Here is a 26,202-nt window from a genome sequence, read left to right as displayed (position 1 = left end):
AGGTAACTTTCTTTGGAGTGGAAGCGGAGAGATCGCACCAGATGCCAATTCTAGATGTTATCACACCTGTGGTCACTGCAGCAGCAGGTGAATCCACTTTGTCCAAAAGGGATCTATTCCATTCAATTGCAAATGATCTAGATAAGACAGAGAACTGCAGCACGGGGACATAGCCGAGTTGGTCAGGTTGAGTGGTGATGAGTTTGCTATTTGGATGAATAAAGAAAGTCAAAAGTGTGAAAGATAAAAAACAAAAGGAGGAAGTGTGAAAAGTGAATGGGCCAAATTGAGGTGCATATGAAGACGTATGCTTTCTTCCAATTCATTAAATCGGGCTAATATGAATCAGGTGAATTGAGTTCTGCTTTTGGAAACTGGGTTAAGAAGGGGTGCACCGTTCCTGGAGGTACTGCAATACCAGGTCAATGCGTGGAGTGGACAGAGCAAGCTCTTTTTCCATCTCCCTGTTCTAAAAATCCATTTAATATATGGTCCCCAGATAGGGGACGTATCAGATATTAAACTGATAAGAACAGATACTACACTTGATCTTAGCCAAAAGGCCGAGAAGCGATAACCAGAATTGGTTTGGGCCTCGAGTGGCACCCTGGCCTATGCCGGACACATCTTAGGGAGAGAGAGCGAGAGGGAGACAAACCCACGCCTACACAAGACATTTTGTCACCCAAGCCAACCCTTGAAAAGGCTGCTTTGCAGAGCCAAAACAAGAAGAATGGTGCGTTTTGCAGCCGCCGCCCACTGCAATGAATCTGAATAACTCCTCCTTTAGGGCGCAAGCAACTCCCCTCCCCCTTGCAGTCTTTCCAATTCACGATACAAAAAGACGGACAGGACAGGTTGCCTGACTTTCCGTCACTGCCACCCTTTGCCATCCTTACCCGTAGAAAGCCCTTTCATCATCCCCAAACCCTAATCTTTTCCCTTTCCTTCCCAGCCCCCAAACCCTGCCCTCTGTACCTTTCTCACCACCCGCTTCCCTTCTCCTGTCATCCCCCTACCACCCGGGAAAAAAAGAGATTGCCCCCTCCTTCCACTAGCCCACCCTCCCACCCAAAGAACAACTTCTTCTGCGCAGCTTGTTTTCTAGGCAGCAGCGCTATTGTGATGTCATCGGGGGGCATTGTGACAAGCCGCCAGTGTTCCGTCTCTCTCATGTTGTGCACAGTTCAAACGGAAAATACATCAACAGGCAGACTACAGAAAAGCTTACTATCAAAGGTTAGAGGGGGGCTTTCTCAGAGGGCTTTTTACAGTTTTTCTATTCCCAATTAGCCGTTTAAGTGTACTTATTGAAAGTAGTAATTCTTTCATAGGCCGCCCTTTCTTAGTATTTGACGTTCCTTATATTGCGGTATGAGGCTTCGCAGTAGGTTGCAAACATTCATCACCCATGACTGTCCCCAATTGAGCTCAGAAGCTCAATGTCTATCATGACCTCTCTTTTAGAATGTCCAAGAGCAAGCAAACTATTCCTCCAGGAGAGGGCGCCAACAGACTACTAAAGAGATCATCATTACTCAAAGAAAACCCCAAAAACCAATGCATGATAGGAATAAACAGGTAACTTTCTTTGGAGTGGAAGCGGAGAGATCGCACCAGATGCCAATTCTAGATGTTATCACACCTGTGGTCACTGCAGCAGCAGGTGAATCCACTTTGTCCAAAAGGGATCTATTCCATTCAATTGCAAATGATCTAGATAAGACAGAGAACTGCAGCACGGGGACATAGCCGAGTTGGTCAGGTTGAGTGGTGATGAGTTTGCTATTTGGATGAATAAAGAAAGTCAAAAGTGTGAAAGATAAAAAACAAAAGGAGGAAGTGTGAAAAGTGAATGGGCCAAATTGAGGTGCATATGAAGACGTATGCTTTCTTCCAATTCATTAAATCGGGCTAATATGAATCAGGTGAATTGAGTTCTGCTTTTGGAAACTGGGTTAAGAAGGGGTGCACCGTTCCTGGAGGTACTGCAATACCAGGTCAATGCGTGGAGTGGACAGAGCAAGCTCTTTTTCCATCTCCCTGTTCTAAAAATCCATTTAATATATGGTCCCCAGATAGGGGACGTATCAGATATTAAACTGATAAGAACAGATACTACACTTGATCTTAGCCAAAAGGCCGAGAAGCGATAACCAGAATTGGTTTGGGCCTCGAGTGGCACCCTGGCCTATGCCGGACACATCTTAGGGAGAGAGAGCGAGAGGGAGACAAACCCACGCCTACACAAGACATTTTGTCACCCAAGCCAACCCTTGAAAGCCAACCCTTGAAAAGGCTGCTTTGCAGAGCCAAAACAAGAAGAATGGTGCGTTTTGCAGCCGCCGCCCACTGCAATGAATCTGAATAACTCCTCCTTTAGGGCGCAAGCAACTCCCCTCCCCCTTGCAGTCTTTCCAATTCACGATACAAAAAGACGGACAGGACAGGTTGCCTGACTTTCCGTCACTGCCACCCTTTGCCATCCTTACCCGTAGAAAGCCCTTTCATCATCCCCAAACCCTAATCTTTTCCCTTTCCTTCCCAGCCCCCAAACCCTGCCCTCTGTACCTTTCTCACCACCCGCTTCCCTTCTCCTGTCATCCCCCTACCACCCGGGAAAAAAAGAGATTGCCCCCTCCTTCCACTAGCCCACCCTCCCACCCAAAGAACAACTTCTTCTGCGCAGCTTGTTTTCTAGGCAGCAGCGCTATTGTGATGTCATCGGGGGGCATTGTGACAAGCCGCCAGTGTTCCGTCTCTTCATGTTGTGCACAGTTCAAACGGAAAATACATCAACAGGCAGACTACAGAAAAGCTTACTATCAAAGGTTAGAGGGGGGCTTTCTCAGAGGGCTTTTTACAGTTTTTCTATTCCCAATTAGCCGTTTAAGTGTACTTATTGAAAGTAGTAATTCTTTCATAGGCCGCCCTTTCTTAGTATTTGACGTTCCTTATATTGCGGTATGAGGCTTCGCAGTAGGTTGCAAACATTCATCACCCATGACTGTCCCCAATTGAGCTCAGAAGCTCAATGTCTATCATGACCTCTCTTTTAGAATGTCCAAGAGCAAGCAAACTATTCCTCCAGGAGAGGGCGCCAACAGACTACTAAAGAGATCATCATTACTCAAAGAAAACCCCAAAAACCAATGCATGATAGGAATAAACAGGTAACTTTCTTTGGAGTGGAAGCGGAGAGATCGCACCAGATGCCAATTCTAGATGTTATCACACCTGTGGTCACTGCAGCAGCAGGTGAATCCACTTTGTCCAAAAGGGATCTATTCCATTCAATTGCAAATGATCTAGATAAGACAGAGAACTGCAGCACGGGGACATAGCCGAGTTGGTCAGGTTGAGTGGTGATGAGTTTGCTATTTGGATGAATAAAGAAAGTCAAAAGTGTGAAAGATAAAAAACAAAAGGAGGAAGTGTGAAAAGTGAATGGGCCAAATTGAGGTGCATATGAAGACGTATGCTTTCTTCCAATTCATTAAATCGGGCTAATATGAATCAGGTGAATTGAGTTCTGCTTTTGGAAACTGGGTTAAGAAGGGGTGCACCGTTCCTGGAGGTACTGCAATACCAGGTCAATGCGTGGAGTGGACAGAGCAAGCTCTTTTTCCATCTCCCTGTTCTAAAAATCCATTTAATATATGGTCCCCAGATAGGGGACGTATCAGATATTAAACTGATAAGAACAGATACTACACTTGATCTTAGCCAAAAGGCCGAGAAGCGATAACCAGAATTGGTTTGGGCCTCGAGTGGCACCCTGGCCTATGCCGGACACATCTTAGGGAGAGAGAGCGAGAGGGAGACAAACCCACGCCTACACAAGACATTTTGTCACCCAAGCCAACCCTTGAAAAGGCTGCTTTGCAGAGCCAAAACAAGAAGAATGGTGCGTTTTGCAGCCGCCGCCCACTGCAATGAATCTGAATAACTCCTCCTTTAGGGCGCAAGCAACTCCCCTCCCCCTTGCAGTCTTTCCAATTCACGATACAAAAAGACGGACAGGACAGGTTGCCTGACTTTCCGTCACTGCCACCCTTTGCCATCCTTACCCGTAGAAAGCCCTTTCATCATCCCCAAACCCTAATCTTTTCCCTTTCCTTCCCAGCCCCCAAACCCTGCCCTCTGTACCTTTCTCACCACCCGCTTCCCTTCTCCTGTCATCCCCCTACCACCCGGGAAAAAAAGAGATTGCCCCCTCCTTCCACTAGCCCACCCTCCCACCCAAAGAACAACTTCTTCTGCGCAGCTTGTTTTCTAGGCAGCAGCGCTATTGTGATGTCATCGGGGGGCATTGTGACAAGCCGCCAGTGTTCCGTCTCTTCATGTTGTGCACAGTTCAAACGGAAAATACATCAACAGGCAGACTACAGAAAAGCTTACTATCAAAGGTTAGAGGGGGGCTTTCTCAGAGGGCTTTTTACAGTTTTTCTATTCCCAATTAGCCGTTTAAGTGTACTTATTGAAAGTAGTAATTCTTTCATAGGCCGCCCTTTCTTAGTATTTGACGTTCCTTATATTGCGGTATGAGGCTTCGCAGTAGGTTGCAAACATTCATCACCCATGACTGTCCCCAATTGAGCTCAGAAGCTCAATGTCTATCATGACCTCTCTTTTAGAATGTCCAAGAGCAAGCAAACTATTCCTCCAGGAGAGGGCGCCAACAGACTACTAAAGAGATCATCATTACTCAAAGAAAACCCCAAAAACCAATGCATGATAGGAATAAACAGGTAACTTTCTTTGGAGTGGAAGCGGAGAGATCGCACCAGATGCCAATTCTAGATGTTATCACACCTGTGGTCACTGCAGCAGCAGGTGAATCCACTTTGTCCAAAAGGGATCTATTCCATTCAATTGCAAATGATCTAGATAAGACAGAGAACTGCAGCACGGGGACATAGCCGAGTTGGTCAGGTTGAGTGGTGATGAGTTTGCTATTTGGATGAATAAAGAAAGTCAAAAGTGTGAAAGATAAAAAACAAAAGGAGGAAGTGTGAAAAGTGAATGGGCCAAATTGAGGTGCATATGAAGACGTATGCTTTCTTCCAATTCATTAAATCGGGCTAATATGAATCAGGTGAATTGAGTTCTGCTTTTGGAAACTGGGTTAAGAAGGGGTGCACCGTTCCTGGAGGTACTGCAATACCAGGTCAATGCGTGGAGTGGACAGAGCAAGCTCTTTTTCCATCTCCCTGTTCTAAAAATCCATTTAATATATGGTCCCCAGATAGGGGACGTATCAGATATTAAACTGATAAGAACAGATACTACACTTGATCTTAGCCAAAAGGCCGAGAAGCGATAACCAGAATTGGTTTGGGCCTCGAGTGGCACCCTGGCCTATGCCGGACACATCTTAGGGAGAGAGAGCGAGAGGGAGACAAACCCACGCCTACACAAGACATTTTGTCACCCAAGCCAACCCTTGAAAAGGCTGCTTTGCAGAGCCAAAACAAGAAGAATGGTGCGTTTTGCAGCCGCCGCCCACTGCAATGAATCTGAATAACTCCTCCTTTAGGGCGCAAGCAACTCCCCTCCCCCTTGCAGTCTTTCCAATTCACGATACAAAAAGACGGACAGGACAGGTTGCCTGACTTTCCGTCACTGCCACCCTTTGCCATCCTTACCCGTAGAAAGCCCTTTCATCATCCCCAAACCCTAATCTTTTCCCTTTCCTTCCCAGCCCCCAAACCCTGCCCTCTGTACCTTTCTCACCACCCGCTTCCCTTCTCCTGTCATCCCCCTACCACCCGGGAAAAAAAGAGATTGCCCCCTCCTTCCACTAGCCCACCCTCCCACCCAAAGAACAACTTCTTCTGCGCAGCTTGTTTTCTAGGCAGCAGCGCTATTGTGATGTCATCGGGGGGCATTGTGACAAGCCGCCAGTGTTCCGTCTCTTCATGTTGTGCACAGTTCAAACGGAAAATACATCAACAGGCAGACTACAGAAAAGCTTACTATCAAAGGTTAGAGGGGGGCTTTCTCAGAGGGCTTTTTACAGTTTTTCTATTCCCAATTAGCCGTTTAAGTGTACTTATTGAAAGTAGTAATTCTTTCATAGGCCGCCCTTTCTTAGTATTTGACGTTCCTTATATTGCGGTATGAGGCTTCGCAGTAGGTTGCAAACATTCATCACCCATGACTGTCCCCAATTGAGCTCAGAAGCTCAATGTCTATCATGACCTCTCTTTTAGAATGTCCAAGAGCAAGCAAACTATTCCTCCAGGAGAGGGCGCCAACAGACTACTAAAGAGATCATCATTACTCAAAGAAAACCCCAAAAACCAATGCATGATAGGAATAAACAGGTAACTTTCTTTGGAGTGGAAGCGGAGAGATCGCACCAGATGCCAATTCTAGATGTTATCACACCTGTGGTCACTGCAGCAGCAGGTGAATCCACTTTGTCCAAAAGGGATCTATTCCATTCAATTGCAAATGATCTAGATAAGACAGAGAACTGCAGCACGGGGACATAGCCGAGTTGGTCAGGTTGAGTGGTGATGAGTTTGCTATTTGGATGAATAAAGAAAGTCAAAAGTGTGAAAGATAAAAAACAAAAGGAGGAAGTGTGAAAAGTGAATGGGCCAAATTGAGGTGCATATGAAGACGTATGCTTTCTTCCAATTCATTAAATCGGGCTAATATGAATCAGGTGAATTGAGTTCTGCTTTTGGAAACTGGGTTAAGAAGGGGTGCACCGTTCCTGGAGGTACTGCAATACCAGGTCAATGCGTGGAGTGGACAGAGCAAGCTCTTTTTCCATCTCCCTGTTCTAAAAATCCATTTAATATATGGTCCCCAGATAGGGGACGTATCAGATATTAAACTGATAAGAACAGATACTACACTTGATCTTAGCCAAAAGGCCGAGAAGCGATAACCAGAATTGGTTTGGGCCTCGAGTGGCACCCTGGCCTATGCCGGACACATCTTAGGGAGAGAGAGCGAGAGGGAGACAAACCCACGCCTACACAAGACATTTTGTCACCCAAGCCAACCCTTGAAAAGGCTGCTTTGCAGAGCCAAAACAAGAAGAATGGTGCGTTTTGCAGCCGCCGCCCACTGCAATGAATCTGAATAACTCCTCCTTTAGGGCGCAAGCAACTCCCCTCCCCCTTGCAGTCTTTCCAATTCACGATACAAAAAGACGGACAGGACAGGTTGCCTGACTTTCCGTCACTGCCACCCTTTGCCATCCTTACCCGTAGAAAGCCCTTTCATCATCCCCAAACCCTAATCTTTTCCCTTTCCTTCCCAGCCCCCAAACCCTGCCCTCTGTACCTTTCTCACCACCCGCTTCCCTTCTCCTGTCATCCCCCTACCACCCGGGAAAAAAAGAGATTGCCCCCTCCTTCCACTAGCCCACCCTCCCACCCAAAGAACAACTTCTTCTGCGCAGCTTGTTTTCTAGGCAGCAGCGCTATTGTGATGTCATCGGGGGGCATTGTGACAAGCCGCCAGTGTTCCGTCTCTTCATGTTGTGCACAGTTCAAACGGAAAATACATCAACAGGCAGACTACAGAAAAGCTTACTATCAAAGGTTAGAGGGGGGCTTTCTCAGAGGGCTTTTTACAGTTTTTCTATTCCCAATTAGCCGTTTAAGTGTACTTATTGAAAGTAGTAATTCTTTCATAGGCCGCCCTTTCTTAGTATTTGACGTTCCTTATATTGCGGTATGAGGCTTCGCAGTAGGTTGCAAACATTCATCACCCATGACTGTCCCCAATTGAGCTCAGAAGCTCAATGTCTATCATGACCTCTCTTTTAGAATGTCCAAGAGCAAGCAAACTATTCCTCCAGGAGAGGGCGCCAACAGACTACTAAAGAGATCATCATTACTCAAAGAAAACCCCAAAAACCAATGCATGATAGGAATAAACAGGTAACTTTCTTTGGAGTGGAAGCGGAGAGATCGCACCAGATGCCAATTCTAGATGTTATCACACCTGTGGTCACTGCAGCAGCAGGTGAATCCACTTTGTCCAAAAGGGATCTATTCCATTCAATTGCAAATGATCTAGATAAGACAGAGAACTGCAGCACGGGGACATAGCCGAGTTGGTCAGGTTGAGTGGTGATGAGTTTGCTATTTGGATGAATAAAGAAAGTCAAAAGTGTGAAAGATAAAAAACAAAAGGAGGAAGTGTGAAAAGTGAATGGGCCAAATTGAGGTGCATATGAAGACGTATGCTTTCTTCCAATTCATTAAATCGGGCTAATATGAATCAGGTGAATTGAGTTCTGCTTTTGGAAACTGGGTTAAGAAGGGGTGCACCGTTCCTGGAGGTACTGCAATACCAGGTCAATGCGTGGAGTGGACAGAGCAAGCTCTTTTTCCATCTCCCTGTTCTAAAAATCCATTTAATATATGGTCCCCAGATAGGGGACGTATCAGATATTAAACTGATAAGAACAGATACTACACTTGATCTTAGCCAAAAGGCCGAGAAGCGATAACCAGAATTGGTTTGGGCCTCGAGTGGCACCCTGGCCTATGCCGGACACATCTTAGGGAGAGAGAGCGAGAGGGAGACAAACCCACGCCTACACAAGACATTTTGTCACCCAAGCCAACCCTTGAAAAGGCTGCTTTGCAGAGCCAAAACAAGAAGAATGGTGCGTTTTGCAGCCGCCGCCCACTGCAATGAATCTGAATAACTCCTCCTTTAGGGCGCAAGCAACTCCCCTCCCCCTTGCAGTCTTTCCAATTCACGATACAAAAAGACGGACAGGACAGGTTGCCTGACTTTCCGTCACTGCCACCCTTTGCCATCCTTACCCGTAGAAAGCCCTTTCATCATCCCCAAACCCTAATCTTTTCCCTTTCCTTCCCAGCCCCCAAACCCTGCCCTCTGTACCTTTCTCACCACCCGCTTCCCTTCTCCTGTCATCCCCCTACCACCCGGGAAAAAAAGAGATTGCCCCCTCCTTCCACTAGCCCACCCTCCCACCCAAAGAACAACTTCTTCTGCGCAGCTTGTTTTCTAGGCAGCAGCGCTATTGTGATGTCATCGGGGGGCATTGTGACAAGCCGCCAGTGTTCCGTCTCTTCATGTTGTGCACAGTTCAAACGGAAAATACATCAACAGGCAGACTACAGAAAAGCTTACTATCAAAGGTTAGAGGGGGGCTTTCTCAGAGGGCTTTTTACAGTTTTTCTATTCCCAATTAGCCGTTTAAGTGTACTTATTGAAAGTAGTAATTCTTTCATAGGCCGCCCTTTCTTAGTATTTGACGTTCCTTATATTGCGGTATGAGGCTTCGCAGTAGGTTGCAAACATTCATCACCCATGACTGTCCCCAATTGAGCTCAGAAGCTCAATGTCTATCATGACCTCTCTTTTAGAATGTCCAAGAGCAAGCAAACTATTCCTCCAGGAGAGGGCGCCAACAGACTACTAAAGAGATCATCATTACTCAAAGAAAACCCCAAAAACCAATGCATGATAGGAATAAACAGGTAACTTTCTTTGGAGTGGAAGCGGAGAGATCGCACCAGATGCCAATTCTAGATGTTATCACACCTGTGGTCACTGCAGCAGCAGGTGAATCCACTTTGTCCAAAAGGGATCTATTCCATTCAATTGCAAATGATCTAGATAAGACAGAGAACTGCAGCACGGGGACATAGCCGAGTTGGTCAGGTTGAGTGGTGATGAGTTTGCTATTTGGATGAATAAAGAAAGTCAAAAGTGTGAAAGATAAAAAACAAAAGGAGGAAGTGTGAAAAGTGAATGGGCCAAATTGAGGTGCATATGAAGACGTATGCTTTCTTCCAATTCATTAAATCGGGCTAATATGAATCAGGTGAATTGAGTTCTGCTTTTGGAAACTGGGTTAAGAAGGGGTGCACCGTTCCTGGAGGTACTGCAATACCAGGTCAATGCGTGGAGTGGACAGAGCAAGCTCTTTTTCCATCTCCCTGTTCTAAAAATCCATTTAATATATGGTCCCCAGATAGGGGACGTATCAGATATTAAACTGATAAGAACAGATACTACACTTGATCTTAGCCAAAAGGCCGAGAAGCGATAACCAGAATTGGTTTGGGCCTCGAGTGGCACCCTGGCCTATGCCGGACACATCTTAGGGAGAGAGAGCGAGAGGGAGACAAACCCACGCCTACACAAGACATTTTGTCACCCAAGCCAACCCTTGAAAAGGCTGCTTTGCAGAGCCAAAACAAGAAGAATGGTGCGTTTTGCAGCCGCCGCCCACTGCAATGAATCTGAATAACTCCTCCTTTAGGGCGCAAGCAACTCCCCTCCCCCTTGCAGTCTTTCCAATTCACGATACAAAAAGACGGACAGGACAGGTTGCCTGACTTTCCGTCACTGCCACCCTTTGCCATCCTTACCCGTAGAAAGCCCTTTCATCATCCCCAAACCCTAATCTTTTCCCTTTCCTTCCCAGCCCCCAAACCCTGCCCTCTGTACCTTTCTCACCACCCGCTTCCCTTCTCCTGTCATCCCCCTACCACCCGGGAAAAAAAGAGATTGCCCCCTCCTTCCACTAGCCCACCCTCCCACCCAAAGAACAACTTCTTCTGCGCAGCTTGTTTTCTAGGCAGCAGCGCTATTGTGATGTCATCGGGGGGCATTGTGACAAGCCGCCAGTGTTCCGTCTCTTCATGTTGTGCACAGTTCAAACGGAAAATACATCAACAGGCAGACTACAGAAAAGCTTACTATCAAAGGTTAGAGGGGGGCTTTCTCAGAGGGCTTTTTACAGTTTTTCTATTCCCAATTAGCCGTTTAAGTGTACTTATTGAAAGTAGTAATTCTTTCATAGGCCGCCCTTTCTTAGTATTTGACGTTCCTTATATTGCGGTATGAGGCTTCGCAGTAGGTTGCAAACATTCATCACCCATGACTGTCCCCAATTGAGCTCAGAAGCTCAATGTCTATCATGACCTCTCTTTTAGAATGTCCAAGAGCAAGCAAACTATTCCTCCAGGAGAGGGCGCCAACAGACTACTAAAGAGATCATCATTACTCAAAGAAAACCCCAAAAACCAATGCATGATAGGAATAAACAGGTAACTTTCTTTGGAGTGGAAGCGGAGAGATCGCACCAGATGCCAATTCTAGATGTTATCACACCTGTGGTCACTGCAGCAGCAGGTGAATCCACTTTGTCCAAAAGGGATCTATTCCATTCAATTGCAAATGATCTAGATAAGACAGAGAACTGCAGCACGGGGACATAGCCGAGTTGGTCAGGTTGAGTGGTGATGAGTTTGCTATTTGGATGAATAAAGAAAGTCAAAAGTGTGAAAGATAAAAAACAAAAGGAGGAAGTGTGAAAAGTGAATGGGCCAAATTGAGGTGCATATGAAGACGTATGCTTTCTTCCAATTCATTAAATCGGGCTAATATGAATCAGGTGAATTGAGTTCTGCTTTTGGAAACTGGGTTAAGAAGGGGTGCACCGTTCCTGGAGGTACTGCAATACCAGGTCAATGCGTGGAGTGGACAGAGCAAGCTCTTTTTCCATCTCCCTGTTCTAAAAATCCATTTAATATATGGTCCCCAGATAGGGGACGTATCAGATATTAAACTGATAAGAACAGATACTACACTTGATCTTAGCCAAAAGGCCGAGAAGCGATAACCAGAATTGGTTTGGGCCTCGAGTGGCACCCTGGCCTATGCCGGACACATCTTAGGGAGAGAGAGCGAGAGGGAGACAAACCCACGCCTACACAAGACATTTTGTCACCCAAGCCAACCCTTGAAAAGGCTGCTTTGCAGAGCCAAAACAAGAAGAATGGTGCGTTTTGCAGCCGCCGCCCACTGCAATGAATCTGAATAACTCCTCCTTTAGGGCGCAAGCAACTCCCCTCCCCCTTGCAGTCTTTCCAATTCACGATACAAAAAGACGGACAGGACAGGTTGCCTGACTTTCCGTCACTGCCACCCTTTGCCATCCTTACCCGTAGAAAGCCCTTTCATCATCCCCAAACCCTAATCTTTTCCCTTTCCTTCCCAGCCCCCAAACCCTGCCCTCTGTACCTTTCTCACCACCCGCTTCCCTTCTCCTGTCATCCCCCTACCACCCGGGAAAAAAAGAGATTGCCCCCTCCTTCCACTAGCCCACCCTCCCACCCAAAGAACAACTTCTTCTGCGCAGCTTGTTTTCTAGGCAGCAGCGCTATTGTGATGTCATCGGGGGGCATTGTGACAAGCCGCCAGTGTTCCGTCTCTTCATGTTGTGCACAGTTCAAACGGAAAATACATCAACAGGCAGACTACAGAAAAGCTTACTATCAAAGGTTAGAGGGGGGCTTTCTCAGAGGGCTTTTTACAGTTTTTCTATTCCCAATTAGCCGTTTAAGTGTACTTATTGAAAGTAGTAATTCTTTCATAGGCCGCCCTTTCTTAGTATTTGACGTTCCTTATATTGCGGTATGAGGCTTCGCAGTAGGTTGCAAACATTCATCACCCATGACTGTCCCCAATTGAGCTCAGAAGCTCAATGTCTATCATGACCTCTCTTTTAGAATGTCCAAGAGCAAGCAAACTATTCCTCCAGGAGAGGGCGCCAACAGACTACTAAAGAGATCATCATTACTCAAAGAAAACCCCAAAAACCAATGCATGATAGGAATAAACAGGTAACTTTCTTTGGAGTGGAAGCGGAGAGATCGCACCAGATGCCAATTCTAGATGTTATCACACCTGTGGTCACTGCAGCAGCAGGTGAATCCACTTTGTCCAAAAGGGATCTATTCCATTCAATTGCAAATGATCTAGATAAGACAGAGAACTGCAGCACGGGGACATAGCCGAGTTGGTCAGGTTGAGTGGTGATGAGTTTGCTATTTGGATGAATAAAGAAAGTCAAAAGTGTGAAAGATAAAAAACAAAAGGAGGAAGTGTGAAAAGTGAATGGGCCAAATTGAGGTGCATATGAAGACGTATGCTTTCTTCCAATTCATTAAATCGGGCTAATATGAATCAGGTGAATTGAGTTCTGCTTTTGGAAACTGGGTTAAGAAGGGGTGCACCGTTCCTGGAGGTACTGCAATACCAGGTCAATGCGTGGAGTGGACAGAGCAAGCTCTTTTTCCATCTCCCTGTTCTAAAAATCCATTTAATATATGGTCCCCAGATAGGGGACGTATCAGATATTAAACTGATAAGAACAGATACTACACTTGATCTTAGCCAAAAGGCCGAGAAGCGATAACCAGAATTGGTTTGGGCCTCGAGTGGCACCCTGGCCTATGCCGGACACATCTTAGGGAGAGAGAGCGAGAGGGAGACAAACCCACGCCTACACAAGACATTTTGTCACCCAAGCCAACCCTTGAAAAGGCTGCTTTGCAGAGCCAAAACAAGAAGAATGGTGCGTTTTGCAGCCGCCGCCCACTGCAATGAATCTGAATAACTCCTCCTTTAGGGCGCAAGCAACTCCCCTCCCCCTTGCAGTCTTTCCAATTCACGATACAAAAAGACGGACAGGACAGGTTGCCTGACTTTCCGTCACTGCCACCCTTTGCCATCCTTACCCGTAGAAAGCCCTTTCATCATCCCCAAACCCTAATCTTTTCCCTTTCCTTCCCAGCCCCCAAACCCTGCCCTCTGTACCTTTCTCACCACCCGCTTCCCTTCTCCTGTCATCCCCCTACCACCCGGGAAAAAAAGAGATTGCCCCCTCCTTCCACTAGCCCACCCTCCCACCCAAAGAACAACTTCTTCTGCGCAGCTTGTTTTCTAGGCAGCAGCGCTATTGTGATGTCATCGGGGGGCATTGTGACAAGCCGCCAGTGTTCCGTCTCTTCATGTTGTGCACAGTTCAAACGGAAAATACATCAACAGGCAGACTACAGAAAAGCTTACTATCAAAGGTTAGAGGGGGGCTTTCTCAGAGGGCTTTTTACAGTTTTTCTATTCCCAATTAGCCGTTTAAGTGTACTTATTGAAAGTAGTAATTCTTTCATAGGCCGCCCTTTCTTAGTATTTGACGTTCCTTATATTGCGGTATGAGGCTTCGCAGTAGGTTGCAAACATTCATCACCCATGACTGTCCCCAATTGAGCTCAGAAGCTCAATGTCTATCATGACCTCTCTTTTAGAATGTCCAAGAGCAAGCAAACTATTCCTCCAGGAGAGGGCGCCAACAGACTACTAAAGAGATCATCATTACTCAAAGAAAACCCCAAAAACCAATGCATGATAGGAATAAACAGGTAACTTTCTTTGGAGTGGAAGCGGAGAGATCGCACCAGATGCCAATTCTAGATGTTATCACACCTGTGGTCACTGCAGCAGCAGGTGAATCCACTTTGTCCAAAAGGGATCTATTCCATTCAATTGCAAATGATCTAGATAAGACAGAGAACTGCAGCACGGGGACATAGCCGAGTTGGTCAGGTTGAGTGGTGATGAGTTTGCTATTTGGATGAATAAAGAAAGTCAAAAGTGTGAAAGATAAAAAACAAAAGGAGGAAGTGTGAAAAGTGAATGGGCCAAATTGAGGTGCATATGAAGACGTATGCTTTCTTCCAATTCATTAAATCGGGCTAATATGAATCAGGTGAATTGAGTTCTGCTTTTGGAAACTGGGTTAAGAAGGGGTGCACCGTTCCTGGAGGTACTGCAATACCAGGTCAATGCGTGGAGTGGACAGAGCAAGCTCTTTTTCCATCTCCCTGTTCTAAAAATCCATTTAATATATGGTCCCCAGATAGGGGACGTATCAGATATTAAACTGATAAGAACAGATACTACACTTGATCTTAGCCAAAAGGCCGAGAAGCGATAACCAGAATTGGTTTGGGCCTCGAGTGGCACCCTGGCCTATGCCGGACACATCTTAGGGAGAGAGAGCGAGAGGGAGACAAACCCACGCCTACACAAGACATTTTGTCACCCAAGCCAACCCTTGAAAAGGCTGCTTTGCAGAGCCAAAACAAGAAGAATGGTGCGTTTTGCAGCCGCCGCCCACTGCAATGAATCTGAATAACTCCTCCTTTAGGGCGCAAGCAACTCCCCTCCCCCTTGCAGTCTTTCCAATTCACGATACAAAAAGACGGACAGGACAGGTTGCCTGACTTTCCGTCACTGCCACCCTTTGCCATCCTTACCCGTAGAAAGCCCTTTCATCATCCCCAAACCCTAATCTTTTCCCTTTCCTTCCCAGCCCCCAAACCCTGCCCTCTGTACCTTTCTCACCACCCGCTTCCCTTCTCCTGTCATCCCCCTACCACCCGGGAAAAAAAGAGATTGCCCCCTCCTTCCACTAGCCCACCCTCCCACCCAAAGAACAACTTCTTCTGCGCAGCTTGTTTTCTAGGCAGCAGCGCTATTGTGATGTCATCGGGGGGCATTGTGACAAGCCGCCAGTGTTCCGTCTCTTCATGTTGTGCACAGTTCAAACGGAAAATACATCAACAGGCAGACTACAGAAAAGCTTACTATCAAAGGTTAGAGGGGGGCTTTCTCAGAGGGCTTTTTACAGTTTTTCTATTCCCAATTAGCCGTTTAAGTGTACTTATTGAAAGTAGTAATTCTTTCATAGGCCGCCCTTTCTTAGTATTTGACGTTCCTTATATTGCGGTATGAGGCTTCGCAGTAGGTTGCAAACATTCATCACCCATGACTGTCCCCAATTGAGCTCAGAAGCTCAATGTCTATCATGACCTCTCTTTTAGAATGTCCAAGAGCAAGCAAACTATTCCTCCAGGAGAGGGCGCCAACAGACTACTAAAGAGATCATCATTACTCAAAGAAAACCCCAAAAACCAATGCATGATAGGAATAAACAGGTAACTTTCTTTGGAGTGGAAGCGGAGAGATCGCACCAGATGCCAATTCTAGATGTTATCACACCTGTGGTCACTGCAGCAGCAGGTGAATCCACTTTGTCCAAAAGGGATCTATTCCATTCAATTGCAAATGATCTAGATAAGACAGAGAACTGCAGCACGGGGACATAGCCGAGTTGGTCAGGTTGAGTGGTGATGAGTTTGCTATTTGGATGAATAAAGAAAGTCAAAAGTGTGAAAGATAAAAAACAAAAGGAGGAAGTGTGAAAAGTGAATGGGCCAAATTGAGGTGCATATGAAGACGTATGCTTTCTTCCAATTCATTAAATCGGGCTAATATGAATCAGGTGAATTGAGTTCTGCTTTTGGAAACTGGGTTAAGAAGGGGTGCACCGTTCCTGGAGGTACTGCAATACCAGGTCAATGCGTGGAGTGGACAGAGCAAGCTCTTTTTCCATCTCCCTGTTCTAAAAATCCATTTAATATATGGTCCCCAGATAGGGGACGTATCAGATATTAAACTGATAAGAACAGATACTACACTTGATCTTAGCCAAAAGGCCGAGAAGCGATAACCAGAATTGGTTTGGGCCTCGAGTGGCACCCTGGCCTATGCCGGACACATCTTAGGGAGAGAGAGCGAGAGGGAGACAAACCCACGCCTACACAAGACATTTTGTCACCCAAGCCAACCCTTGAAAAGGCTGCTTTGCAGAGCCAAAACAAGAAGAATGGTGCGTTTTGCAGCCGCCGCCCACTGCAATGAATCTGAATAACTCCTCCTTTAGGGCGCAAGCAACTCCCCTCCCCCTTGCAGTCTTTCCAATTCACGATACAAAAAGACGGACAGGACAGGTTGCCTGACTTTCCGTCACTGCCACCCTTTGCCATCCTTACCCGTAGAAAGCCCTTTCATCATCCCCAAACCCTAATCTTTTCCCTTTCCTTCCCAGCCCCCAAACCCTGCCCTCTGTACCTTTCTCACCACCCGCTTCCCTTCTCCTGTCATCCCCCTACCACCCGGGAAAAAAAGAGATTGCCCCCTCCTTCCACTAGCCCACCCTCCCACCCAAAGAACAACTTCTTCTGCGCAGCTTGTTTTCTAGGCAGCAGCGCTATTGTGATGTCATCGGGGGGCATTGTGACAAGCCGCCAGTGTTCCGTCTCTTCATGTTGTGCACAGTTCAAACGGAAAATACATCAACAGGCAGACTACAGAAAAGCTTACTATCAAAGGTTAGAGGGGGGCTTTCTCAGAGGGCTTTTTACAGTTTTTCTATTCCCAATTAGCCGTTTAAGTGTACTTATTGAAAGTAGTAATTCTTTCATAGGCCGCCCTTTCTTAGTATTTGACGTTCCTTATATTGCGGTATGAGGCTTCGCAGTAGGTTGCAAACATTCATCACCCATGACTGTCCCCAATTGAGCTCAGAAGCTCAATGTCTATCATGACCTCTCTTTTAGAATGTCCAAGAGCAAGCAAACTATTCCTCCAGGAGAGGGCGCCAACAGACTACTAAAGAGATCATCATTACTCAAAGAAAACCCCAAAAACCAATGCATGATAGGAATAAACAGGTAACTTTCTTTGGAGTGGAAGCGGAGAGATCGCACCAGATGCCAATTCTAGATGTTATCACACCTGTGGTCACTGCAGCAGCAGGTGAATCCACTTTGTCCAAAAGGGATCTATTCCATTCAATTGCAAATGATCTAGATAAGACAGAGAACTGCAGCACGGGGACATAGCCGAGTTGGTCAGGTTGAGTGGTGATGAGTTTGCTATTTGGATGAATAAAGAAAGTCAAAAGTGTGAAAGATAAAAAACAAAAGGAGGAAGTGTGAAAAGTGAATGGGCCAAATTGAGGTGCATATGAAGACGTATGCTTTCTTCCAATTCATTAAATCGGGCTAATATGAATCAGGTGAATTGAGTTCTGCTTTTGGAAACTGGGTTAAGAAGGGGTGCACCGTTCCTGGAGGTACTGCAATACCAGGTCAATGCGTGGAGTGGACAGAGCAAGCTCTTTTTCCATCTCCCTGTTCTAAAAATCCATTTAATATATGGTCCCCAGATAGGGGACGTATCAGATATTAAACTGATAAGAACAGATTTTGATTTAATGAAGCTTTCCAAAGCACCACAAAAAATGCATGACCGAAGTCACACCAAAAACAGTGCAAAGGCTAGGATTCGTGTGGACCCCACCGTGAGGAGAGGGTCCCCAAAAATCAACCCCGTCCCTCCGAGCCAGAAGGCCACAGCAAGGGTCAGGGATCTTCGGTGCTCCCCCAAGCCGAAGCCTGGTTGAGCCTTGTCGTTGCTCCCAGCGTCCACCCAGGCATCTTACCCAAGTGGAGTAGAGAGCTACTAGTTGTTGGTTTCGCAGCCGAAACTGCCCGGACCGTCAACCGGTGTTGGTTTCTCAGCCCAAGGCTAACCGGACCTCCAACCGGGTGTTGGTTTCTCAGCCGAAGCTGACCCGGACCTCCAACCGGGTGTTAGTTTCTCAGCCCAAAGCTGACCAGACCTCCGACCGGGATTATAAAAATTTCCCTTCCTAGCCAGAAGGCCGGGATAGGGTAATATGCTCAAAAAGTATGAAAAGGCAAGGTACGGTGTGCTACAGAGCCCAAGGCTTGCCGGGGTCCCAAGCCAGCAAGCTCAGACTCACTCCAGGGTCGTCAGTCCTGGGGCACGTTGTACCATAGCCCCCCACCCTTACTCAGTCTAATAGCCTCGATCCTGGTAGGGCCATGTTTTCCTCTAGATGAATATACTATCCACCCAGAGTACTAGCAAGCGCAACCTTCCAGTGTGCATTGTATCATTGTACTAAGGTGGCCTGGAGCTTAAACCACCTCTTCGAACAACACTACACTTGATCTTAGCCAAAAGGCCGAGAAGCGATAACCAGAATTGGTTTGGGCCTCGAGTGGCACCCTGGCCTATGCCGGACACATCTTAGGGAGAGAGAGCGAGAGGGAGACAAACCCACGCCTACACAAGACATTTTGTCACCCAAGCCAACCCTTGAAAAGGCTGCTTTGCAGAGCCAAAACAAGAAGAATGGTGCGTTTTGCAGCCGCCGCCCACTGCAATGAATCTGAATAACTCCTCCTTTAGGGCGCAAGCAACTCCCCTCCCCCTTGCAGTCTTTCCAATTCACGATACAAAAAGACGGACAGGACAGGTTGCCTGACTTTCCGTCACTGCCACCCTTTGCCATCCTTACCCGTAGAAAGCCCTTTCATCATCCCCAAACCCTAATCTTTTCCCTTTCCTTCCCAGCCCCCAAACCCTGCCCTCTGTACCTTTCTCACCACCCGCTTCCCTTCTCCTGTCATCCCCCTACCACCCGGGAAAAAAAGAGATTGCCCCCTCCTTCCACTAGCCCACCCTCCCACCCAAAGAACAACTTCTTCTGCGCAGCTTGTTTTCTAGGCAGCAGCGCTATTGTGATGTCATCGGGGGGCATTGTGACAAGCCGCCAGTGTTCCGTCTCTTCATGTTGTGCACAGTTCAAACGGAAAATACATCAACAGGCAGACTACAGAAAAGCTTACTATCAAAGGTTAGAGGGGGGCTTTCTCAGAGGGCTTTTTACAGTTTTTCTATTCCCAATTAGCCGTTTAAGTGTACTTATTGAAAGTAGTAATTCTTTCATAGGCCGCCCTTTCTTAGTATTTGACGTTCCTTATATTGCGGTATGAGGCTTCGCAGTAGGTTGCAAACATTCATCACCCATGACTGTCCCCAATTGAGCTCAGAAGCTCAATGTCTATCATGACCTCTCTTTTAGAATGTCCAAGAGCAAGCAAACTATTCCTCCAGGAGAGGGCGCCAACAGACTACTAAAGAGATCATCATTACTCAAAGAAAACCCCAAAAACCAATGCATGATAGGAATAAACAGGTAACTTTCTTTGGAGTGGAAGCGGAGAGATCGCACCAGATGCCAATTCTAGATGTTATCACACCTGTGGTCACTGCAGCAGCAGGTGAATCCACTTTGTCCAAAAGGGATCTATTCCATTCAATTGCAAATGATCTAGATAAGACAGAGAACTGCAGCACGGGGACATAGCCGAGTTGGTCAGGTTGAGTGGTGATGAGTTTGCTATTTGGATGAATAAAGAAAGTCAAAAGTGTGAAAGATAAAAAACAAAAGGAGGAAGTGTGAAAAGTGAATGGGCCAAATTGAGGTGCATATGAAGACGTATGCTTTCTTCCAATTCATTAAATCGGGCTAATATGAATCAGGTGAATTGAGTTCTGCTTTTGGAAACTGGGTTAAGAAGGGGTGCACCGTTCCTGGAGGTACTGCAATACCAGGTCAATGCGTGGAGTGGACAGAGCAAGCTCTTTTTCCATCTCCCTGTTCTAAAAATCCATTTAATATATGGTCCCCAGATAGGGGACGTATCAGATATTAAACTGATAAGAACAGATGAGATTTCATCCGCAAATTTCAGAAAACGGTCATCGGCCACCACACAAAAGCGCAGTGCCGCAGGTGATCGCCTCTCGAGCCCAGGAACCACCAGCCATAAGGGGACGTAAGCACCAAAAGGCGCAACAATCCCCGAGGCCGGCGGTTGTGCAAGCCCGGGCCCCTCCCAGCCAAGACCAAGGCAAACCCAATGAAGGGACTACACTTGATCTTAGCCAAAAGGCCGAGAAGCGATAACCAGAATTGGTTTGGGCCTCGAGTGGCACCCTGGCCTATGCCGGACACATCTTAGGGAGAGAGAGCGAGAGGGAGACAAACCCACGCCTACACAAGACATTTTGTCACCCAAGCCAACCCTTGAAAAGGCTGCTTTGCAGAGCCAAAACAAGAAGAATGGTGCGTTTTGCAGCCGCCGCCCACTGCAATGAATCTGAATAACTCCTCCTTTAGGGCGCAAGCAACTCCCCTCCCCCTTGCAGTCTTTCCAATTCACGATACAAAAAGACGGACAGGACAGGTTGCCTGACTTTCCGTCACTGCCACCCTTTGCCATCCTTACCCGTAGAAAGCCCTTTCATCATCCCCAAACCCTAATCTTTTCCCTTTCCTTCCCAGCCCCCAAACCCTGCCCTCTGTACCTTTCTCACCACCCGCTTCCCTTCTCCTGTCATCCCCCTACCACCCGGGAAAAAAAGAGATTGCCCCCTCCTTCCACTAGCCCACCCTCCCACCCAAAGAACAACTTCTTCTGCGCAGCTTGTTTTCTAGGCAGCAGCGCTATTGTGATGTCATCGGGGGGCATTGTGACAAGCCGCCAGTGTTCCGTCTCTTCATGTTGTGCACAGTTCAAACGGAAAATACATCAACAGGCAGACTACAGAAAAGCTTACTATCAAAGGTTAGAGGGGGGCTTTCTCAGAGGGCTTTTTACAGTTTTTCTATTCCCAATTAGCCGTTTAAGTGTACTTATTGAAAGTAGTAATTCTTTCATAGGCCGCCCTTTCTTAGTATTTGACGTTCCTTATATTGCGGTATGAGGCTTCGCAGTAGGTTGCAAACATTCATCACCCATGACTGTCCCCAATTGAGCTCAGAAGCTCAATGTCTATCATGACCTCTCTTTTAGAATGTCCAAGAGCAAGCAAACTATTCCTCCAGGAGAGGGCGCCAACAGACTACTAAAGAGATCATCATTACTCAAAGAAAACCCCAAAAACCAATGCATGATAGGAATAAACAGGTAACTTTCTTTGGAGTGGAAGCGGAGAGATCGCACCAGATGCCAATTCTAGATGTTATCACACCTGTGGTCACTGCAGCAGCAGGTGAATCCACTTTGTCCAAAAGGGATCTATTCCATTCAATTGCAAATGATCTAGATAAGACAGAGAACTGCAGCACGGGGACATAGCCGAGTTGGTCAGGTTGAGTGGTGATGAGTTTGCTATTTGGATGAATAAAGAAAGTCAAAAGTGTGAAAGATAAAAAACAAAAGGAGGAAGTGTGAAAAGTGAATGGGCCAAATTGAGGTGCATATGAAGACGTATGCTTTCTTCCAATTCATTAAATCGGGCTAATATGAATCAGGTGAATTGAGTTCTGCTTTTGGAAACTGGGTTAAGAAGGGGTGCACCGTTCCTGGAGGTACTGCAATACCAGGTCAATGCGTGGAGTGGACAGAGCAAGCTCTTTTTCCATCTCCCTGTTCTAAAAATCCATTTAATATATGGTCCCCAGATAGGGGACGTATCAGATATTAAACTGATAAGAACAGATACTACACTTGATCTTAGCCAAAAGGCCGAGAAGCGATAACCAGAATTGGTTTGGGCCTCGAGTGGCACCCTGGCCTATGCCGGACACATCTTAGGGAGAGAGAGCGAGAGGGAGACAAACCCACGCCTACACAAGACATTTTGTCACCCAAGCCAACCCTTGAAAAGGCTGCTTTGCAGAGCCAAAACAAGAAGAATGGTGCGTTTTGCAGCCGCCGCCCACTGCAATGAATCTGAATAACTCCTCCTTTAGGGCGCAAGCAACTCCCCTCCCCCTTGCAGTCTTTCCAATTCACGATACAAAAAGACGGACAGGACAGGTTGCCTGACTTTCCGTCACTGCCACCCTTTGCCATCCTTACCCGTAGAAAGCCCTTTCATCATCCCCAAACCCTAATCTTTTCCCTTTCCTTCCCAGCCCCCAAACCCTGCCCTCTGTACCTTTCTCACCACCCGCTTCCCTTCTCCTGTCATCCCCCTACCACCCGGGAAAAAAAGAGATTGCCCCCTCCTTCCACTAGCCCACCCTCCCACCCAAAGAACAACTTCTTCTGCGCAGCTTGTTTTCTAGGCAGCAGCGCTATTGTGATGTCATCGGGGGGCATTGTGACAAGCCGCCAGTGTTCCGTCTCTTCATGTTGTGCACAGTTCAAACGGAAAATACATCAACAGGCAGACTACAGAAAAGCTTACTATCAAAGGTTAGAGGGGGGCTTTCTCAGAGGGCTTTTTACAGTTTTTCTATTCCCAATTAGCCGTTTAAGTGTACTTATTGAAAGTAGTAATTCTTTCATAGGCCGCCCTTTCTTAGTATTTGACGTTCCTTATATTGCGGTATGAGGCTTCGCAGTAGGTTGCAAACATTCATCACCCATGACTGTCCCCAATTGAGCTCAGAAGCTCAATGTCTATCATGACCTCTCTTTTAGAATGTCCAAGAGCAAGCAAACTATTCCTCCAGGAGAGGGCGCCAACAGACTACTAAAGAGATCATCATTACTCAAAGAAAACCCCAAAAACCAATGCATGATAGGAATAAACAGGTAACTTTCTTTGGAGTGGAAGCGGAGAGATCGCACCAGATGCCAATTCTAGATGTTATCACACCTGTGGTCACTGCAGCAGCAGGTGAATCCACTTTGTCCAAAAGGGATCTATTCCATTCAATTGCAAATGATCTAGATAAGACAGAGAACTGCAGCACGGGGACATAGCCGAGTTGGTCAGGTTGAGTGGTGATGAGTTTGCTATTTGGATGAATAAAGAAAGTCAAAAGTGTGAAAGATAAAAAACAAAAGGAGGAAGTGTGAAAAGTGAATGGGCCAAATTGAGGTGCATATGAAGACGTATGCTTTCTTCCAATTCATTAAATCGGGCTAATATGAATCAGGTGAATTGAGTTCTGCTTTTGGAAACTGGGTTAAGAAGGGGTGCACCGTTCCTGGAGGTACTGCAATACCAGGTCAATGCGTGGAGTGGACAGAGCAAGCTCTTTTTCCATCTCCCTGTTCTAAAAATCCATTTAATATATGGTCCCCAGATAGGGGACGTATCAGATATTAAACTGATAAGAACAGATACTACACTTGATCTTAGCCAAAAGGCCGAGAAGCGATAACCAGAATTGGTTTGGGCCTCGAGTGGCACCCTGGCCTATGCCGGACACATCTTAGGGAGAGAGAGCGAGAGGGAGACAAACCCACGCCTACACAAGACATTTTGTCACCCAAGCCAACCCTTGAAAAGGCTGCTTTGCAGAGCCAAAACAAGAAGAATGGTGCGTTTTGCAGCCGCCGCCCACTGCAATGAATCTGAATAACTCCTCCTTTAGGGCGCAAGCAACTCCCCTCCCCCTTGCAGTCTTTCCAATTCACGATACAAAAAGACGGACAGGACAGGTTGCCTGACTTTCCGTCACTGCCACCCTTTGCCATCCTTACCCGTAGAAAGCCCTTTCATCATCCCCAAACCCTAATCTTTTCCCTTTCCTTCCCAGCCCCCAAACCCTGCCCTCTGTACCTTTCTCACCACCCGCTTCCCTTCTCCTGTCATCCCCCTACCACCCGGGAAAAAAAGAGATTGCCCCCTCCTTCCACTAGCCCACCCTCCCACCCAAAGAACAACTTCTTCTGCGCAGCTTGTTTTCTAGGCAGCAGCGCTATTGTGATGTCATCGGGGGGCATTGTGACAAGCCGCCAGTGTTCCGTCTCTTCATGTTGTGCACAGTTCAAACGGAAAATACATCAACAGGCAGACTACAGAAAAGCTTACTATCAAAGGTTAGAGGGGGGCTTTCTCAGAGGGCTTTTTACAGTTTTTCTATTCCCAATTAGCCGTTTAAGTGTACTTATTGAAAGTAGTAATTCTTTCATAGGCCGCCCTTTCTTAGTATTTGACGTTCCTTATATTGCGGTATGAGGCTTCGCAGTAGGTTGCAAACATTCATCACCCATGACTGTCCCCAATTGAGCTCAGAAGCTCAATGTCTATCATGACCTCTCTTTTAGAATGTCCAAGAGCAAGCAAACTATTCCTCCAGGAGAGGGCGCCAACAGACTACTAAAGAGATCATCATTACTCAAAGAAAACCCCAAAAACCAATGCATGATAGGAATAAACAGGTAACTTTCTTTGGAGTGGAAGCGGAGAGATCGCACCAGATGCCAATTCTAGATGTTATCACACCTGTGGTCACTGCAGCAGCAGGTGAATCCACTTTGTCCAAAAGGGATCTATTCCATTCAATTGCAAATGATCTAGATAAGACAGAGAACTGCAGCACGGGGACATAGCCGAGTTGGTCAGGTTGAGTGGTGATGAGTTTGCTATTTGGATGAATAAAGAAAGTCAAAAGTGTGAAAGATAAAAAACAAAAGGAGGAAGTGTGAAAAGTGAATGGGCCAAATTGAGGTGCATATGAAGACGTATGCTTTCTTCCAATTCATTAAATCGGGCTAATATGAATCAGGTGAATTGAGTTCTGCTTTTGGAAACTGGGTTAAGAAGGGGTGCACCGTTCCTGGAGGTACTGCAATACCAGGTCAATGCGTGGAGTGGACAGAGCAAGCTCTTTTTCCATCTCCCTGTTCTAAAAATCCATTTAATATATGGTCCCCAGATAGGGGACGTATCAGATATTAAACTGATAAGAACAGATTTTTTGATTTAATGAAGCTTTCCAAAGCACCACAAAAAATGCATGACCGAAGTCACACCAAAAACAGTGCAAAGGCTAGGATTCGTGTGGACCCCACCGTGAGGAGAGGGTCCCCAAAAATCAACCCCGTCACTCCGAGCCAGAAGGCCACAGCAAGGGTCAGGGATCTTCGGTGCTCCCCCAAGCCGAAGCCTGGTTGAGCCTTGTCGTTGCTCCCAGCGTCCACCCAGGCATCTTACCCAAGTGGAGTAGAGAGCTACTAGTTGTTGGTTTGGCAGCCGAAACTGCCCGGACCGTCAACCGGTGTTGGTTTCTCAGCCCAAGGCTAACCGGACCTCCAACCGGGTGTTGGTTTCTCAGCCGAAGCTGACCCAGACCTCCAACCGGGTGTTGGTTTCTCAGCCGAAGCTGACCCAGACCTCCAACCGGGTGTTAGTTTCTCAGCCCAAAGCTGACCAGACCTCCGACCGGGATTATAAAAATTTCCCTTCCTAGCCAGAAGGCCGGGATAGGGTAATATGCTCAAAAAGTATGAAAAGGCAAGGTACGGTGTGCTACAGAGCCCAAGGCTTGCCGGGGTCCCAAGCCAGCAAGCTCAGACTCACTCCAGGGTCGTCAGTCCTGGGGCACGTTGTACCATAGCCCCCCACCCTTACTCAGTCTAATAGCCTCGATCCTGGTAGGGCCATGTTTTCCTCTAGATGAATATACTATCCACCCAGAGTACTAGCAAGCGCAACCTTCCAGTGTGCATTGTATCATTGTACTAAGGTGGCCTGGAGCTTAAACCATCTCTTCGAACAACACTACACTTGATCTTAGCCAAAAGGCCGAGAAGCGATAACCAGAATTGGTTTGGGCCTCGAGTGGCACCCTGGCCTATGCCGGACACATCTTAGGGAGAGAGAGCGAGAGGGAGACAAACCCACGCCTACACAAGACATTTTGTCACCCAAGCCAACCCTTGAAAAGGCTGCTTTGCAGAGCCAAAACAAGAAGAATGGTGCGTTTTGCAGCCG

General features: G+C 46.8%; 16 non-coding genes across 16 annotated transcripts; all 16 read right to left on the bottom strand.

Annotated features, from left to right (window-relative positions):
* Positions 1–384: 384 nt before the first annotated feature.
* LOC142278837 (U2 spliceosomal RNA) lies at positions 385–575 on the bottom strand. The gene has a single exon (XR_012741623.1). It is a non-coding gene; the product is annotated as a U2 spliceosomal RNA (small nuclear RNA).
* Positions 576–1,963: 1,388 nt separating this feature from the next.
* Positions 1,964–2,154, bottom strand: LOC142278836 (U2 spliceosomal RNA). The gene has a single exon (XR_012741622.1). It is a non-coding gene; the product is annotated as a U2 spliceosomal RNA (small nuclear RNA).
* Positions 2,155–3,555: 1,401 nt separating this feature from the next.
* LOC142278834 (U2 spliceosomal RNA) lies at positions 3,556–3,746 on the bottom strand. Its single transcript, XR_012741621.1, has one exon. It is a non-coding gene; the product is annotated as a U2 spliceosomal RNA (small nuclear RNA).
* Positions 3,747–5,133: 1,387 nt separating this feature from the next.
* LOC142278833 (U2 spliceosomal RNA) lies at positions 5,134–5,324 on the bottom strand. Its single transcript, XR_012741620.1, has one exon. It is a non-coding gene; the product is annotated as a U2 spliceosomal RNA (small nuclear RNA).
* A 1,387-nt stretch (positions 5,325–6,711) lies between these two features.
* On the bottom strand, positions 6,712–6,902 carry LOC142278832 (U2 spliceosomal RNA). The gene has a single exon (XR_012741619.1). It is a non-coding gene; the product is annotated as a U2 spliceosomal RNA (small nuclear RNA).
* A 1,387-nt stretch (positions 6,903–8,289) lies between these two features.
* LOC142278831 (U2 spliceosomal RNA) lies at positions 8,290–8,480 on the bottom strand. Its single transcript, XR_012741618.1, has one exon. It is a non-coding gene; the product is annotated as a U2 spliceosomal RNA (small nuclear RNA).
* Positions 8,481–9,867: 1,387 nt separating this feature from the next.
* On the bottom strand, positions 9,868–10,058 carry LOC142278830 (U2 spliceosomal RNA). The gene has a single exon (XR_012741617.1). It is a non-coding gene; the product is annotated as a U2 spliceosomal RNA (small nuclear RNA).
* A 1,387-nt stretch (positions 10,059–11,445) lies between these two features.
* On the bottom strand, positions 11,446–11,636 carry LOC142278829 (U2 spliceosomal RNA). The gene has a single exon (XR_012741616.1). It is a non-coding gene; the product is annotated as a U2 spliceosomal RNA (small nuclear RNA).
* Positions 11,637–13,023: 1,387 nt separating this feature from the next.
* Positions 13,024–13,214, bottom strand: LOC142278827 (U2 spliceosomal RNA). Its single transcript, XR_012741614.1, has one exon. It is a non-coding gene; the product is annotated as a U2 spliceosomal RNA (small nuclear RNA).
* A 1,387-nt stretch (positions 13,215–14,601) lies between these two features.
* LOC142278826 (U2 spliceosomal RNA) lies at positions 14,602–14,792 on the bottom strand. The gene has a single exon (XR_012741613.1). It is a non-coding gene; the product is annotated as a U2 spliceosomal RNA (small nuclear RNA).
* A 1,387-nt stretch (positions 14,793–16,179) lies between these two features.
* Positions 16,180–16,370, bottom strand: LOC142278825 (U2 spliceosomal RNA). The gene has a single exon (XR_012741612.1). It is a non-coding gene; the product is annotated as a U2 spliceosomal RNA (small nuclear RNA).
* A 1,387-nt stretch (positions 16,371–17,757) lies between these two features.
* LOC142278876 (U2 spliceosomal RNA) lies at positions 17,758–17,953 on the bottom strand. The gene has a single exon (XR_012741657.1). It is a non-coding gene; the product is annotated as a U2 spliceosomal RNA (small nuclear RNA).
* A 2,143-nt stretch (positions 17,954–20,096) lies between these two features.
* Positions 20,097–20,281, bottom strand: LOC142278886 (U2 spliceosomal RNA). Its single transcript, XR_012741665.1, has one exon. It is a non-coding gene; the product is annotated as a U2 spliceosomal RNA (small nuclear RNA).
* Positions 20,282–21,873: 1,592 nt separating this feature from the next.
* LOC142278823 (U2 spliceosomal RNA) lies at positions 21,874–22,064 on the bottom strand. Its single transcript, XR_012741611.1, has one exon. It is a non-coding gene; the product is annotated as a U2 spliceosomal RNA (small nuclear RNA).
* A 1,387-nt stretch (positions 22,065–23,451) lies between these two features.
* Positions 23,452–23,642, bottom strand: LOC142278822 (U2 spliceosomal RNA). Its single transcript, XR_012741610.1, has one exon. It is a non-coding gene; the product is annotated as a U2 spliceosomal RNA (small nuclear RNA).
* Positions 23,643–25,029: 1,387 nt separating this feature from the next.
* On the bottom strand, positions 25,030–25,223 carry LOC142278872 (U2 spliceosomal RNA). The gene has a single exon (XR_012741653.1). It is a non-coding gene; the product is annotated as a U2 spliceosomal RNA (small nuclear RNA).
* Between the last annotated feature and the right edge of the window lie 979 nt (positions 25,224–26,202).

This window comes from Anomaloglossus baeobatrachus, unplaced genomic scaffold (genome assembly GCF_048569485.1).
Source record: "Anomaloglossus baeobatrachus isolate aAnoBae1 unplaced genomic scaffold, aAnoBae1.hap1 Scaffold_420, whole genome shotgun sequence".
NCBI classification, from domain to species: Eukaryota; Metazoa; Chordata; class Amphibia; order Anura; family Aromobatidae; genus Anomaloglossus; species Anomaloglossus baeobatrachus.
This window is presented reverse-complemented; position numbering and strand designations above follow the sequence as displayed.